Genomic DNA, 17590 nt, shown 5'->3' with positions numbered 1-17590 from the left:
TAAGGGGAGCACAATGTGTGTAGGGGGGCACTATCAGAGTCAAACCCAGCATCTAGCAGTTCTAAGGGGAGCACAATGTGTGTAGGGGGGCACTAACAGAGTCAAACCCAGCATCTAGCAGTTCTAAGGGGAGCACAATGTGTGTAGGGGGGCACTATCAGAGTCAACCCCAGCATCTAGCAGTGCTAAGGGGAGCACAATGTGTGTAGGGGGGCACTATCAGAGTCAAACCCAGCATCTAGCAGTGCTAAGGGGAGCACAATGTGTGTAGGAGGGCACTATCAGAGTCACACCCAGCATCTAGCAGTTCTAAGGGGAGCACAATGTGTGTAGGGGGGCACTATCAGAGTCACACCCAGCATCTAGCAGTGCTAAGGGGAGCACAATGTTTGTAGGGGGGCACTAACAGAGTCAAACCCAGCATCTAGCAGTTCTAAGGGGAGCACAATGTGTGTAGGGGGGCACTATCAGAGTCACACCCAGCATCTAGCAGTTCTAAGGGGAGCACAATGTGTGTAGGGGGGCACTATCAGAGTCAAACCCAGCATCTAGCAGTTCTAAGGGGAGCACAATGTGTGTAGGGGGGCACTATCAGAGTCAAACCCAGCATCTAGCAGTGCTAAGGGGAGCACAATGTGTGCAGGGGGGCACTATCAGAGTCACACCCAGCATCTAGCAGTGCTAAGGGGAGCACAATGTGTGTAGGGGGGGGGCACTATCAGAGTCAAACCCAGCATCTAGCAGTTCGAAGGGGAGCACAATGTGTGTAGGGGGGCACTATCAGAGTCACACCCAGCATCTAGCAGTTCGAAGGGGAGCACAATGTGTGTAGGGGGGCACTATCAGAGTCAAACCCAGCATCTAGCAGTGCTAAGGGGAGCACAATGTGTGTAGGGGGGGGCACTATCAGAGTCAAACCCAGCATCTAGCAGTGCTAAGGGGAGCACAATGTGTGTAGGGGGGCACTAACAGAGTCAAACCCAGCATCTAGCAGTGCTAAGGGGAGCACAATGTGTGTAGGGGGGCACTATCAGAGTCAACCCCAGCATCTAGCAGTGCTAAGGGGAGCACAATGTGTGTAGGGGGGCACTATCAGAGTCACACCCAGCATCTAGCAGTGCTAAGGGGAGCACAATGTGTGTAGGGGGGGGGCACTATCAGAGTCAAACCCAGCATCTAGCAGTGCTAAGGGGAGCACAATGTGTGTAGGGGGGCACTAACAGAGTCAAACCCAGCATCTAGCAGTTCCAAGGGGAGCACAATGTGTGTAGGGGGGCACTAACAGAGTCAAACCCAGCATCTAGCAGTGCTAAGGGGAGCACAATGTGTGTAGGGGGGGGCACTATCAGAGTCAAACCCAGCATCTAGCAGTGCTAAGGGGAGCACAATGTGTGTAGGGGGGCACTATCAGAGTCAAACCCAGCATCTAGCAGTTCTAAGGGGAGCACAATGTGTGTAGGGGGGGGGCACTATCAGAGTCAAACCCAGCATCTAGCAGTGCTAAGGGGAGCACAATGTGTGTAGGGGGGGCACTATCAGAGTCAAACCCAGCATCTAGCAGTTCGAAGGGGAGCACAATGTGTGTAGGGGGGCACTATCAGAGTCAAACCCAGCATCTAGCAGTGCTAAGGGGAGCACAATGTGTGTAGGGGGGGGCACTATCAGAGTCAAACCCAGCATCTAGCAGTTCTAAGGGGAGCACAATGTGTGTAGGGGGGCACTATCAGAGTCAAACCCAGCATCTAGCAGTTCTAAGGGGAGCACAATGTGTGTAGGGGGGCACTATCAGAGTCACACCCAGCATCTAGCAGTTCTAAGGGGAGCACAATGTGTGTAGGGGGCACTATCAGAGTCAAACCCAGCATCTAGCAGTTCTAAGGGGAGCACAATGTGTGTAGGGGGGGGGCACTATCAGAGTCAAACCCAGCATCTAGCAGTGCTAAGGGGAGCACAATGTGTGTAGGGGGGGGCACTATCAGAGTCAAACCCAGCATCTAGCAGTTCGAAGGGGAGCACAATGTGTGTAGGGGGGGGCACTAACAGAGTCAAACCCAGCATCTAGCAGTGCTAAGGGGAGCACAATGTGTGTAGGGGGGCACTATCAGAGTCAAACCCAGCATCTAGCAGTGCAAAGGGGAGCACAATGTGTGTAGGGGGGCACTAACAGAGTCAAACCCAGCATCTAGCAGTGCTAAGGGGAGCACAATGTGTGTAGGGGGGCACTATCAGAGTCAAACCCAGCATCTAGCAGTGCTAAGGGGAGCACAATGTGTGTAGGGGGGCACTATCAGAGTCACACCCAGCATCTAGCAGTTCTAAGGGGAGCACAATGTGTGTAGGGGGGCACTATCAGAGTCAAACCCAGCATCTAGCAGTGCTAAGGGGAGCACAATGTGTGTAGGGGGGCACTATCAGAGTCAACCCCAGCATCTAGCAGTTCTAAGGGGAGCACAATGTGTGTAGGGGGGCACTATCAGAGTCAAACCCAGCATCTAGCAGTGCTAAGGGGAGCACAATGTGTGTAGGGGGGCACTATCAGAGTCACACCCAGCATCTAGCAGTTCTAAGGGGAGCACAATGTGTGTAGGGGGGCACTATCAGAGTCACACCCAGCATCTAGCAGTTCTAAGGGGAGCACAATGTGTGTAGGGGGGCACTATCAGAGTCAAACCCAGCATCTAGCAGTTCTAAGGGGAGCACAATGTGTGTAGGGGGGCACTAACAGAGTCAAACCCAGCATCTAGCAGTTCTAAGGGGAGCACAATGTGTGTAGGGGGGCACTATCAGAGTCAACCCCAGCATCTAGCAGTGCTAAGGGGAGCACAATGTGTGTAGGGGGGCACTATCAGAGTCAAACCCAGCATCTAGCAGTGCTAAGGGGAGCACAATGTGTGTAGGAGGGCACTATCAGAGTCACACCCAGCATCTAGCAGTTCTAAGGGGAGCACAATGTGTGTAGGGGGGCACTATCAGAGTCACACCCAGCATCTAGCAGTGCTAAGGGGAGCACAATGTTTGTAGGGGGGCACTAACAGAGTCAAACCCAGCATCTAGCAGTTCTAAGGGGAGCACAATGTGTGTAGGGGGGCACTATCAGAGTCACACCCAGCATCTAGCAGTTCTAAGGGGAGCACAATGTGTGTAGGGGGGCACTATCAGAGTCAAACCCAGCATCTAGCAGTTCTAAGGGGAGCACAATGTGTGTAGGGGGGCACTATCAGAGTCAAACCCAGCATCTAGCAGTGCTACGGGGAGCACAATGTGTGCAGGGGGGCACTATCAGAGTCACACCCAGCATCTAGCAGTGCTAAGGGGAGCACAATGTGTGTAGGGGGGGGCACTATCAGAGTCAAACCCAGCATCTAGCAGTTCGAAGGGGAGCACAATGTGTGTAGGGGGGCACTATCAGAGTCACACCCAGCATCTAGCAGTTCGAAGGGGAGCACAATGTGTGTAGGGGGGCACTATCAGAGTCAAACCCAGCATCTAGCAGTGCTAAGGGGAGCACAATGTGTGTAGGGGGGGGCACTATCAGAGTCAAACCCAGCATCTAGCAGTGCTAAGGGGAGCACAATGTGTGTAGGGGGGCACTAACAGAGTCAAACCCAGCATCTAGCAGTGCTAAGGGGAGCACAATGTGTGTAGGGGGGCACTATCAGAGTCACACCCAGCATCTAGCAGTTCTAAGGGGAGCACAATGTGTGTAGGGGGGCACTATCAGAGTCAAACCCAGCATCTAGCAGTTCTAAGGGGAGCACAATGTGTGTAGGGGGGCACTATCAGAGTCAAACCCAGCATCTAGCAGTTCTAAGGGGAGCACAATGTGTGTAGGGGGGCACTAACAGAGTCAAACCCAGCATCTAGCAGTTCTAAGGGGAGCACAATGTGTGTAGGGGGGCACTAACAGAGTCAAACCCAGCATCTAGCAGTTCTAAGGGGAGCACAATGTGTGTAGGGGGGCACTATCAGAGTCAACCCCAGCATCTAGCAGTGCTAAGGGGAGCACAATGTGTGTAGGGGGGCACTATCAGAGTCAAACCCAGCATCTAGCAGTGCTAAGGGGAGCACAATGTGTGTAGGAGGGCACTATCAGAGTCACACCCAGCATCTAGCAGTTCTAAGGGGAGCACAATGTGTGTAGGGGGGCACTATCAGAGTCACACCCAGCATCTAGCAGTGCTAAGGGGAGCACAATGTTTGTAGGGGGGCACTAACAGAGTCAAACCCAGCATCTAGCAGTTCTAAGGGGAGCACAATGTGTGTAGGGGGGCACTATCAGAGTCACACCCAGCATCTAGCAGTTCTAAGGGGAGCACAATGTGTGTAGGGGGGCACTATCAGAGTCAAACCCAGCATCTAGCAGTTCTAAGGGGAGCACAATGTGTGTAGGGGGGCACTATCAGAGTCAAACCCAGCATCTAGCAGTGCTAAGGGGAGCACAATGTGTGCAGGGGGGCACTATCAGAGTCACACCCAGCATCTAGCAGTGCTAAGGGGAGCACAATGTGTGTAGGGGGGGGCACTATCAGAGTCAAACCCAGCATCTAGCAGTTCGAAGGGGAGCACAATGTGTGTAGGGGGGCACTATCAGAGTCACACCCAGCATCTAGCAGTTCGAAGGGGAGCACAATGTGTGTAGGGGGGCACTATCAGAGTCAAACCCAGCATCTAGCAGTGCTAAGGGGAGCACAATGTGTGTAGGGGGGGGCACTATCAGAGTCAAACCCAGCATCTAGCAGTGCTAAGGGGAGCACAATGTGTGTAGGGGGGCACTAACAGAGTCAAACCCAGCATCTAGCAGTGCTAAGGGGAGCACAATGTGTGTAGGGGGGCACTATCAGAGTCAACCCCAGCATCTAGCAGTGCTAAGGGGAGCACAATGTGTGTAGGGGGGCACTATCAGAGTCACACCCAGCATCTAGCAGTGCTAAGGGGAGCACAATGTGTGTAGGGGGGGGCACTATCAGAGTCAAACCCAGCATCTAGCAGTGCTAAGGGGAGCACAATGTGTGTAGGGGGGCACTAACAGAGTCAAACCCAGCATCTAGCAGTTCTAAGGGGAGCACAATGTGTGTAGGGGGGCACTAACAGAGTCAAACCCAGCATCTAGCAGTGCTAAGGGGAGCACAATGTGTGTAGGGGGGGGCACTATCAGAGTCAAACCCAGCATCTAGCAGTGCTAAGGGGAGCACAATGTGTGTAGGGGGGCACTATCAGAGTCAAACCCAGCATCTAGCAGTTCTAAGGGGAGCACAATGTGTGTAGGGGGGGGGACTATCAGAGTCAAACCCAGCATCTAGCAGTGCTAAGGGGAGCACATTGTGTGTAGGGGGGGCACTATCAGAGTCAAACCCAGCATCTAGCAGTTCGAAGGGGAGCACAATGTGTGTAGGGGGGCACTATCAGAGTCAAACCCAGCATCTAGCAGTGCTAAGGGGAGCACAATGTGTGTAGGGGGGGGCACTATCAGAGTCAAACCCAGCATCTAGCAGTTCTAAGGGGAGCACAATGTGTGTAGGGGGGCACTATCAGAGTCAAACCCAGCATCTAGCAGTTCTAAGGGGAGCACAATGTGTGTAGGGGGGCACTATCAGAGTCACACCCAGCATCTAGCAGTTCTAAGGGGAGCACAATGTGTGTAGGGGGCACTATCAGAGTCAAACCCAGCATCTAGCAGTTCTAAGGGGAGCACAATGTGTGTAGGGGGGGGCACTATCAGAGTCAAACCCAGCATCTAGCAGTGCTAAGGGGAGCACAATGTGTGTAGGGGGGGGCACTATCAGAGTCAAACCCAGCATCTAGCAGTTCGAAGGGGAGCACAATGTGTGTAGGGGGGGGCACTATCAGAGTCAAACCCAGCATCTAGCAGTTCTAAGGGGAGCACAATGTGTGTAGGGAGGCACTAACAGAGTCAAACCCAGCATCTAGCAGTTCTAAGGGGAGCACAATGTGTGTAGGGGGCGACTACAAAGAAGCCCAGTTTGTTGCAAAGATGTATTTATTCATTTGATTATTTATTTATTTGTGGGTTTTCAAGCACGAGCATGGCCTGAAGGCATCAGAGCACTGCCCAAGGGTACAAGATTCAAATGGTCAACAAGCATAGAAAACAAACATTTGAATTGAAACACATAAAGCAAGAAAATTAGACAAGGTCAAACCAAAGAGTAATTTGGGAGTGTGTAGGCGACCGTAGTCACAGATAAATATCTTTTGAAAATAAGGATCTTGAATCTGTAGTACAGTAAGCATGACAGGGGTCCTATGCATTTCAGAGGGGGTTCCAGGTTCTTGTTGCGCTTCCAGGGAACAATTGATTCATGGAACCTTCCGGTTTGAAGGAGGTGGGGCTCCAGGTGGAGGAATTCTGCGTTTCTCAAGCTCTGTCATGGACCTGAAATGTCTAATTTGTCTGATAGGTAAGTGGGAAAAGAGGTGTGAGGGCTTTGTTTGTGGTGTAAGCTGTTTTAATACCCTTGGTACCACAGCTCAATGGGTCTGTGATTGTTACTGTGGACTCCTTGCACCACAACTTACTGGGTCTGTGGTTGTTACTGTGGGTTCCTTGGCACCACGGCTCACTGGGTCTATGGTCTTACTGCAGGCTCTGTGGCACCACAGCTCACTGGGTCTGTGGTTGTTACCCCGGGCTCCTTGGCACCACAGCTCACTGGGTCTGTGGTTTATACTGTGAGCTCTAGGCTCCTTGGCACCACAGCTCACTGGGTCTGTGGTTGTTACTGTGGGCCCCTTGGCACCTCTGCTCACTGGGTCTGTGGTTGTTACCCCGGGCTCCTTGGCACCACAGCTCACTGGGTCTGTGGTTGTTACTGCAAGCTCCTTAGCACCACAGCCCATTGGGTCTATGATTGTTACTTTGGGTTCCTTGGCACCACGGCTCACTGGGTCTATGGTTCTTACTGCGGGCTCTGTGGCACCACAGCTCACTGGGTCCTTAGTTGTTACTGCAAGCTCCTTAGCACCACAGCTCACTGGGTCTGAGGTTGTTGCTGTGGACTCAGAACGCATTGTTCAGTCAAAAATAATTCTAAAGAAATGTTTACGAATTTCCAGAGCTTTCTGAACCCTTGTGTGGAGCGTATTACCTCCCCGGCTTCCAATTCCTGGTGTGAGAAGCTGTCCTGTTTCTTTATAGATAAGATCCAGGACAGTTTTGTGACTAGCACCGAGGGACAGGCGGCGCTCCCTGTTCAGAATGCCCTGGTCTCTGACTCGGTTCTCGCGTCTTTGACAGGTTTTTCACCCATTCCCCTGTGTGATTCACTGGCCATTCTCAAATCCCTGAAATCGGGTTCACCACCTGATCCCTGTCTAGCTAGGCAGTTGGCAGCAGCGGCTGTGGTGGTTAATTCTGAGGTCAACACTATCATTAATCTGTCACTTGGGACCGCCACAGTTCCACTCGAATGGAAACAGGCTAAACTGCTTCTGCTGTTAAAAAAGTCCTCCTTAGATCCGGCTACGCTAGCTAGCTACCGGCCCATCTATCTCCTCCCGGCTGTGGCAAAAGTGCGTGAGAAGGCAGTTTTTAAACAACTTTCCAATTTTGTTGAGTCATCTGGTGCCCTCCACCCAGCCCAGTCGGCATTTAGGGCTACATACAGCACAGAGACTGCCCTTGTTGAGATGGCGGAGGCCTTCGATACGGTGCCTCACTGTCAACTCTTGGCCCGTCTCTCAAACATTGGAATTTCAGGCTTAGCATGGGGCTGATTTAAATCATTCTTAGAGGACAGAACACAGCAGGTATGGCTGCCCCCCGTTTTCCTAGGCCCCTAGAATGGTGACCACGGGAGTTCCGCAGGGATCCACGCTGAGCCCCCTCCTTTTTAATGTCTATATTACGCCTCTAATTTATCTGGCAGAGGAGCTGGGAGCTTAGATTATAGTTTACACAGATGACACCCAGCTCCTCTTTACGTGGAAGGAGAGGGATTTGTCCCCTGCTCTAGCTAGGGACTGCCTCTCAGCCGTTTTTAACTGGCTTGCAAGGGCTCAGCTCAAATGCAATGAGGACAAGTCTGAGGTTCTCCTGTATGGCACTTTTCACCCTCAATTTAGGGAAGAACTCTGGCCTGCAGAATTCCCCAGGCCTAGCTCAGTTGGTAGTCCGGTCAAGAATCTGGGAGTCTGGTTTTGTGAGGACCTCCGGTTCTCTGTGCAGATAAAAAAATTAGCCGGAGTGTGCTTTGGCACACTGAAGGCACTCAGGAAGTTCCTGCCATTATTGCCTAGACCGTTCAGGGAAACGGTGACTCATGCCCTCATTCTGTCGCGTATAGATTACGCTAATGCATTATGTATCGGTCTGCCGGGATACCAGCTAAAAAAGCTGCAATTTATTCAAAATGCGGCAGCAAGAGTGCTGCTGCGCATCTCCGGCAGATATAGCACAAAGCAACATCTTCGGGATCTGCACTGGCTTCCCGTGGAGCAACGTGTTTAGTTTAAGGCCCTCACTCTTGCCTATGGGGCCCTATACAAATCTGGAGCCGTTTTGATTTTTACGTCCCCCGAAGACAACTGCGATCAGCCGCATGTCTTGCAGTCATCCCCCGATTTCATCTTACACAGATGGGGGGCAGCTCTTTGCCTTTTAGGGCAGCTAAAGCATGGAACGCCCTTCCCTACGAACTGTGAAACACTCAGGATCTCAGACTGTTTAAAAAGCAGTTAAAGACCGTACTTTTTAACTAACTTGGTTTCCCCCTTGCTCCGTGAGCTGTGCTTTCTGCAGTTGGCTTCCGCACCGGGACACGAGTATCCGTGCGCGATACAAGTGCTTTATAACATAACATAACATAACTCCTTGGCACAATGGCTCTATGATTGTTATTGTGAGTTGCTTGGCACCGCATATTGCTGAGTATGTGGTTGTTACTGTGGGCTACTTGGCACAACTGCTCGCTGGGTCCATGGTTGTTACTGTGGGCTCCTTGCTACCACAGCTCACTGAGTTTGTGGTTGTTACCCCGGGCTCCTTGGCACCACAGCTCACTGAATCTGTGGTTGTTACTGTGGGCCCCTTGGCACCACTGCTCACTGGGTCTGTGGTTGTTACCCCAGACTCCTTGGCACCACTGCTCACTGGGTCTGTGGCTGTTACCCAAGACTCCTTGGCACCATAACTCACTGGATCTATGGTAATTACTTTGGGTGCCTTGGCAACTCTGCTCACTCAGTCTATGGTTGTTTCTTTGGGTTCTTTGGCTCAACAGCTCACTGGCGCATTGTTTGTTACTGTGGGCTCCTTGGCACGAAAGCTCACTGGGTCTATGGCTGGTGCTGTAGGCTCTTTGGCACTACAACTCACAGGATCTGTGGTTTATACTGTGAGCTCTAGGCTCCTTGGCACCACAGCTTACAGGGCCTGTGGTTGTTACTGCGGGCTCCTTGGCACCACAGCTTGGTGTGTCTGTGGTTGTTACTGTGGGCCCCTTGGCACCACTGCTCACTGGGTCTGTGGTTGTTACTGTGAACCCCTTGGTATCTCTGTTTAGTGGGTCTGTGGTTAGTATCATTGACTCCATGATTCCTCTGCTCAATGGACCTATGGTTATTACCATGGGCGCAGTACCTGTACTGACTGGGTATTTGTTACTGTAGGCTCCTGTTCAACGCTGTTCACTGGGTATATGGCTAGAAATGGGCTTCTTGGCACAGCTCCTCACTGGGTCTATGTTTGTTATTGTCGGCTACTTGGCACAGCTCCTCGCTGGGTCTGTGCTGGTTATTGTTGGCTCCTTGGCACAGCTCCTCCCTGGGTCTATGTTTGTTATTGTTGGGTCCTTGGCACAGCTCATCACTGGGTCTATGGTAGTTATTGTTAGATCCTTGGCACAACTTCTCACTCTATGTGTGTTTTGGTGGTTTCTTGGCACAGCACCTCGCTGGGTATATGTTTGTTGATGTTGGCTCCTTGGCACAGCTCCTCCCTGAGTCTATGTTTGATATTGTTGGCTCCTTGATATAGATCCTCCATGGGTCTGTGCTTTTCATTGTTGGCTTCTTGGCACAGTTCCTCCTTGGTCAATGTTTGTTATTGTTGGCTCCTTGGCACAGTCCCTTGCTGGGTCTATGTGGGTTATTGTTAGCTCCTTGGCACAGCCCCTCCATGGGTCCATGTTTGTTATTGTTGGCTCCTTGGCAGAGCCCCTTGCTGGCTCAATGTTTGTTACTGTTGGTTCCTTGGCACAGCTCCTCCCCTTGGTCTATGTTTGTTTATGTTGGCTCCTTTGCACATCCCCTCGTTGGATCTTTATTTGCTATTTTTGACTTCTTGGCACAGCTCCTCAATGGGTCTATGGTTGTTATCGTTGGCTCTTTTGCACAGCCCCTCGCTGGGTCTGTGCTGGTTATTGTTGGCTTCTTGGCACAGATCCTCCCTTGGTCTATTTTTGATTTTGTTGGCTCCTTGGCACAGCTCCTCGCTGGGTCTGTTTGTTTTTGTTGGCTCCTTTGCACAGCTCCTCGCTGGGTCTGTGCTGGTTATTGTTGGCTTCTTGGCACAGCTCCTCCCTTGGTCTATATTTCTTTTTGTTGGCTCCTTGGCACAACTCCTCGCTGGGTCTCTGTTTGTTTTTGTTGGCTTCTTGGCACAGCTCCTCGCTGAGTCTATGTTTGTTTTTGTTGGCTTCTTGGCACAGCTCGTCGCTGGGTCTATGTTTGTTATTGTTGGCTTCTTGGCACAGCTCCTCCCTTGGTCTATGTGTGTTATTGTTAACTCGTTGGCACAGCCCCTCGCTGGGTCTATGTTTGTTATTGTTGGCTCCTTGGCACAGCGCCTCGCTGGGTCTATGTTTGTTTTTGTTGGCTTATTGACACAGCTCCACCCTTGGTCTATGTGTGTTTTTGCTGGCTTCTTGACACAGCTCCTCCCTTGGTCTATGTTTGTTATTGTTGGCTTCTTGACACAGCTCCTCACTGGGTCTATGTTTGTTATTTTTGGCTCCCTGGCACAGCTCCTCGCTGGGTCTATGTTTTTTATTGTTGGCTTCTTGGGACAGCCCCAAGCTGGGTTTATGTTTGTTATTGTTGGCTTCTAGACACAGCGCCTCGCTGGGTCTTTGGCTGTTATTGTTGGCTCCTTTGCACAGCTCCACGCTGGGTCTGTGCTTGTTATTGTTGGCTTCTTGGCACAGCTCCTCGCTTGGCCTATGTTTGTTATTGTTGGCTACTTGGCACAGCCCCTCTCTGGGTCTATGTTTGTTATTGTTGGCTTCGTGGCACAGCCCCTTGCTGGGTCTATGTTTGTTATTGTTGGCTCCTTGGCACAGCCCCTCGCTGGGTCTATGTTTGTTATTGTTGGCTTCTTGGCACAGCCCCTCACTGGGTCCATGTTTGTTATTGTTAGCTGCTTGTCACAGCCCCTCGCTGGGTCTAGGTTTGTTATTGTTAGCTTTTTTGCACAGCTCCTCCCTTGGTCTAAGTTTGTTTATGTCGGCTCCTTGGCACAGCCCCTTGCTGGGTTTGTGCTAGTTTTTGTTGCCTCCTTATCACAGCTACACTGGGTCTATGTTTGTTATTGTTGGCTCCTTGGCACAGCTCCTCCATGGGTCTGTGTTTTTTATTGTTGGCTTCGTGGCACAGTTCATCCCTTTGTCAATGTTTGTTATTGTTGGCTCCTTGGCACAGTCCCTCGCTGGGTTTATGTTTGTTATTGTTAGCTCCTTGGCACAGCCCCTCCATGGGTCCATGTTTGTTATTGTTGGCTCCTTGGCAGAGCCCCTCCATGGGTCTATGTTTGCTACTGTTGATTCCTTGGCACAGCTACTCTCCTTGGTCTATGTTTGTTTATGTTGGCTCCTTTGCACATCCCCTCACTGGGTCTTTATTTGCTATTTTTGGCTCCTTTGTACAGCTCCTCGAGGGGTCTGTGCTGGTTATTGTTGGCTCCTTGGCACAGCTCCTCGCTGTGTCTAGGTTTGTTTTTGTTGGCTTCTTGGCACAGCTCGTCGCTGGTTCTATGTTTGTCATTGCTGGCTTCTTGGCACAGCTCCTCCCTTGGTCTATGTGTGTTATTGTTGGCTCCTTGGCTCAGCCCCTCGCTGGGTCTATGTTTGTTATTGTTGGCTCCTTGACACAGCCCCTCGCTGGGTCTATGTTTGTTTTTGTTGGCTTCTTGACACAGCTCCACCCTTGGTCTATGTGTGTTTTTGTTGGCTTCTTGACACAGCTCCTCCCTTGGTCTATGTTTGTTATTGCTGGCTTCTTGACACAGCCCCACTCTGGGTCTATGTTTGTTATTGTTGGCTTCTTGGCACAGCCCCTCGCAGGGTCTATGTTTGTTATTGTTGTCTCCTTGGCACAGCCCCTCGCTGGGTCTATCTTTGTTATTGTTGGCTTTTTGGCACAGCCCCTAGCTGGGTTTATGTTTGTTATTGTTGGCTTCTTGACACAGCACCTCGCTGGGTCTTTGGTTGTTATTGTTGGCTCCTTGTCACAGCCCCTCGCTGGGTCTATGTTTGTTATTTTTAGCTCCTTGTCACAGCCCCTCGCTGGGTCTATGTTTGTTATTGTTAGCTTTTTGGCACAGATCCTCCCTTGTTCTATGTTTGTTTGTGTTGGCTCCTTGGCACAGCCCCTTCCTGGATCTGTGCTTGTTATAGTTGCCTCCTTGGCACAGCTCCACTGGGTCTATGTTTGTTATGGTTGGCTCCTTGGCACAGCTCCTCGCTGGGTCTATTTTTGTTATTGTTGGCTCCTTGGCACAGCTCCTAGCGGGGTCTGTATTGTTGGCTCCTTGACACAGCTCCTCGCTGGGTCTTTGTTTATTATTGTTGGCTCCTTGGCATAGCCCCTCGCTGGGTCTATGTTTGTTATTGTTGGCTTCTGGGCACAGCCCCTCGCTGGGTCTATGTTTGATATTGTTGGCTCCTGACACAGCTCCTTGCTGGGTCTATGTTTGTTATTGTTGGCTCGTTGGCACAGCTCCTCGCTGAGCCTATGTTTGTTATTGTTGGCTCCTTGGCACAGCTCATCGCAGGGTCTATTTTTGTTATTGTTGGTTCCTTGGCACAGCTCCTAGCGGTGCTGTTATTGTTGGATCCTTGACAAAGGTCCTTGCTGGGTCTATGTTTGTTATTATTGGTTCCTTTGCACAGCCCCTCGATGGGTCTATGTTTGTTATTGTTGGCTTCTTGACACAGCTCCACCCTTGGTCTATGTGTGTTTTTGTTGGCTTCTTGACACAGCTCCTCCCATGGTCTATGTTTGTTATTGTTGGCTTCTTGACACAGCCCCTCGCTGGGTCTATGTTTGTTATTGTTGGCTCCCTGGCACAGTCCCTCGCTGGGTCTATGTTTGTTATTGTTGGCTTTTTGGCACAGCCCCTAGCTGGGTTTATGTTTGTTATTGTTGGCTTCTTGACAGAGCGCCTCGCTGGGTCTTTGGTTGTTATTGTTGGCTCCTTTGCACAGCTCCTCGCTGGGTCTGTGCTTGTTATTGTTGGCTTCTTGACACAGCTCCTCGCTGGGTCTTTGTTTATTATTGTTGGCTCCTTGGCATAGCCCCTCGCTGGGTCTATGTTTGTTATTGTTGGCTTCTGGGCACAGCCCCTCGCTGGGTCTATGTTTGATATTGTTGGCTCCTGACACAGCTCCTTGCTGGGTCTATGTTTGTTATTGTTGGCTCGTTGGCACAGCTCCTCGCTGAGCCTATGTTTGTTATTGTTGGCTCCTTGGCACAGCTCATCGCAGGGTCTATTTTTGTTATTGTTGGTTCCTTGGCACAGCTCCTAGCGGTGCTGTTATTGTTGGATCCTTGACAAAGGTCCTTGCTGGGTCTATGTTTGTTATTATTGGTTCCTTTGCACAGCCCCTCGATGGGTCTATGTTTGTTATTGTTGGCTTCTTGACACAGCTCCACCCTTGGTCTATGTGTGTTTTTGTTGGCTTCTTGACACAGCTCCTCCCTTGGTCTATGTTTGTTATTGCTGGCTTCTTGACACAGCCCCACTCTGGGTCTATGTTTGTTATTGTTGGCTTCTTGGCACAGCCCCTCGCAGGGTCTATGTTTGTTATTGTTGGCTCCTTGGCACAGCCCCTCGCTGGGTCTATCTTTGTTATTGTTGGCTTTTTGGCACAGCCCCTAGCTGGGTTTATGTTTGTTATTGTTGGCTTCTTGACACAGCACCTCGCTGGGTCTTTGGTTGTTATTGTTGGCTCCTTGTCACAGCCCCTCGCTGGGTCTATGTTTGTTATTTTTAGCTCCTTGTCACAGCCCCTCGCTGGGTCTATGTTTGTTATTGTTAGCTTTTTGGCACAGATCCTCCCTTGTTCTATGTTTGTTTGTGTTGGCTCCTTGGCACAGCCCCTTCCTGGATCTGTGCTTGTTATAGTTGCCTCCTTGGCACAGCTCCACTGGGTCTATGTTTGTTATGGTTGGCTCCTTGGCACAGCTCCTCGCTGGGTCTATTTTTGTTATTGTTGGCTCCTTGGCACAGCTCCTAGCGGGGTCTGTATTGTTGGCTCCTTGACACAGCTCCTCGCTGGGTCTTTGTTTATTATTGTTGGCTCCTTGGCATAGCCCCTCGCTGGGTCTATGTTTGTTATTGTTGGCTTCTGGGCACAGCCCCTCGCTGGGTCTATGTTTGATATTGTTGGCTCCTGACACAGCTCCTTGCTGGGTCTATGTTTGTTATTGTTGGCTCGTTGGCACAGCTCCTCGCTGAGCCTATGTTTGTTATTGTTGGCTCCTTGGCACAGCTCATCGCAGGGTCTATTTTTGTTATTGTTGGTTCCTTGGCACAGCTCCTAGCGGTGCTGTTATTGTTGGATCCTTGACAAAGGTCCTTGCTGGGTCTATGTTTGTTATTATTGGTTCCTTTGCACAGCCCCTCGATGGGTCTATGTTTGTTATTGTTGGCTTCTTGACACAGCTCCACCCTTGGTCTATGTGTGTTTTTGTTGGCTTCTTGACACAGCTCCTCCCATGGTCTATGTTTGTTATTGTTGGCTTCTTGACACAGCCCCTCGCTGGGTCTATGTTTGTTATTGTTGGCTCCCTGGCACAGTCCCTCGCTGGGTCTATGTTTGTTATTGTTGGCTTTTTGGCACAGCCCCTAGCTGGGTTTATGTTTGTTATTGTTGGCTTCTTGACAGAGCGCCTCGCTGGGTCTTTGGTTGTTATTGTTGGCTCCTTTGCACAGCTCCTCGCTGGGTCTGTGCTTGTTATTGTTGGCTTCTTGACACAGCTCCTCGCTGGGTCTATGTTTGTTATTGTTGGCTCCCTGGCACAGTCCCTCGCTGGGTCTATGTTTGTTATTGTTGGCTTTTTGGCACAGCCCCTAGCTGGGTTTATGTTTGTTATTGTTGGCTTCTTGACAGAGCGCCTCGCTGGGTCTTTGGTTGTTATTGTTGGCTCCTTTGCACAGCTCCTCGCTGGGTCTGTGCTTGTTATTGTTGGCTTCTTGACACAGCACCTCGCTGGGTCTTTGGTTGTTATTGTTGGCTTCTTGGCACAGCCCCTCGCTTGGTCTATGTTTGTTATTTTTAGCTCCTTGTCACAGCCCCTCGCTGGGTCTATGTTTGTTATTGTTATCTTTTTGGCACAGATCCTCCCTTGTTCTATGTTTGTTTGTGTTGGCTCCTTGGCACAGCCCCTTCCTGGGTCTATGCTTGTTATAGTTGCCTCCTTGGCACAGCTACACTGGGTCTACGTTTGTTATCGTTGGCTCCATGGCACAGCTCTTCGCTGAGCCTATGTTTGTTATTGTTGGCTCCTTGGCACAGCTCCTCGCTGGGTCTATTTTTGTTATTGTTGGCTCCTTGGCACAGCTCCTAGCGGGGTCTGTATTGTTGGCTCCTTGACACAGCTCCTCGCTGGGTCTTGGTTTATTATTGTTGGCTCCTTGGCATAGCCCCTCGCTGGGTCTATGTTATTGTTGGCTTCTGGGCACAGGTTCTCGCTGGGTCTATGTTTGTTATTGTTGGCTCGTTGGCACAGCTCTTCACTGAGCCTATGTTTGTTATTGTTGGCTCCTTGGCACAGCTCCTCGCAGGGTCTATTTTTGTTATTGTTGGTTCCTTGGCACAGCTCCTAGCGGTGTTGTTATTGTTGGCTCCTTGACTCAGCTCCTTGCTGGGTCTATGTTTGTTATTATTGGTTCCTTAGCACAGCCCCTCGATGGGTCTATGTTTGTTATTGTTGGCTCCTTGGCACAGTGCCTCGCTGGGTCTATGTTTGTTTTTGTTGGCTTCTTGACACAGCTCCACCCTTGGTCTATGTGTGTTTTTGTTGGCTTCTTGACACAGCTCCTCCCTTGGTTTATGTTTGTTATTGTTTGCTTCTTGACACAGCCCCTCGCTGGGTCTATGTTTGTTATTGTTAGCTTCTTGGCACAGCCCCTCGCCGGGTCTATGTTTGTTATTTTTGGCTCCCTGACACAGCTCCTCCCTTGGTCTATGTTTGTTTATGTTGGCTCCTTGGCACAGCCCCTTGCTGGGTCTGTGCTTGTTTTTGTTGCCTCCTTGTCACAGCTACACTGGGTCTATGTGTGTTACTGTTGTCTCCTTGGCACAGCTCTTCGCTGGGTCTATGGTTGCTATTGTTGACTCCTTGGCACAGCCCCTCGCTGGGTCTATGTTTGTTATTGGCTTCTTGGCACAGCCCCTTGCTGGGTCTATGATTGTTATTGTTAGCTCCTTGTCACATCCCCTTGTTAGGTCTATGTTTGTTATTGTTAGCTTTTTGGCACAGCTCCTCCCTTGGTCTATATTTGTTTATGTCGGCTCCTTGGCACAGCCCCTTCCTGGGTCTGTGCTTCTTATAGTTGCCTCCTTGGCACAGCTACACTGAGCCTACATTTGTTATTGTTAGCTCCTTGGCACAGCTCCTCGCTGGGTCTATGTTTGTTATTGTTGGCTCCTTGGCACAGCTCTTCACTGAGCCTATGTTTGTTATTGTTGGCTCCTTGGCACAGCTCTTCGCTTGGTCTATTTTTGTCATTGTTGGCTCCTTGGCACAGCTCCTAGCGGAGTCTGTTATTGTTGGCTACTTGACACAGCTCCTCGCTGGGGCTAAGATTATTATTTTTGGCTTCTTGGCACAGCCCCTCGCTGGGTCTATGTTTGTTATTGTTGGCTCCTTTGCACAGCTCCTCGCTGGGTCTGTGCTTGTTATTGTTGACTTCTTGGCACAGCTCCTCACTTGGTCTATGTTTGTTATTGTTGGCTCCTTGGCACAGCCCATCGCTGGGTCTATGTTTGTTATTGTTGGCTTCTTGGCACAGCCCCTTGCTGGGTCCATGCTTGTTATTGTTGGCTCCTTGGCATAGCCCCTCGCTGGGTCTATGTTTGTTATTGTTGGCTTCTGGGCACAGCCCCTCGCTGGGTCTATGTTTGTTATTGTTGGCTCCTTGACACAGCTCTTTGCTGAGCCTATGTTTGTTATTGTTGGCTGCTTGGCACAGCTCCTAGGGTGGTGTGTTATTGTTGGCTCCTTGAAACAGCTCCTTACTTGGTCTATGTTTGTTATTATTAGCTCCTTGGCACAGCCCCTCGCTGGGTCTATGTTTGTTATTGTTGTCTTCTTGGCACAACTCCTCGCTGCTTCTGTGCTTGTTATTGTT

General features: G+C 50.5%; 1 protein-coding gene across 2 annotated transcripts in view; it reads left to right on the top strand.

Moving 5' to 3' along the window:
- Nucleotides 1–17590, top strand: part of LOC146830108 (riboflavin transporter 2-like) — a 349232-nt gene that overhangs the window by 308685 nt on the left and 22957 nt on the right. The gene's annotated exons all lie outside the window — the stretch shown is intronic.

The sequence above is a fragment of the Triturus cristatus genome, chromosome 5_1 (assembly GCF_964204655.1).
Source record: "Triturus cristatus chromosome 5_1, aTriCri1.1, whole genome shotgun sequence".
Classification (NCBI taxonomy): Eukaryota; Metazoa; Chordata; class Amphibia; order Caudata; family Salamandridae; genus Triturus; species Triturus cristatus.
Note: the sequence above shows the minus strand (reverse complement) of the source record. Positions and strands in the feature narration are given on the sequence as shown.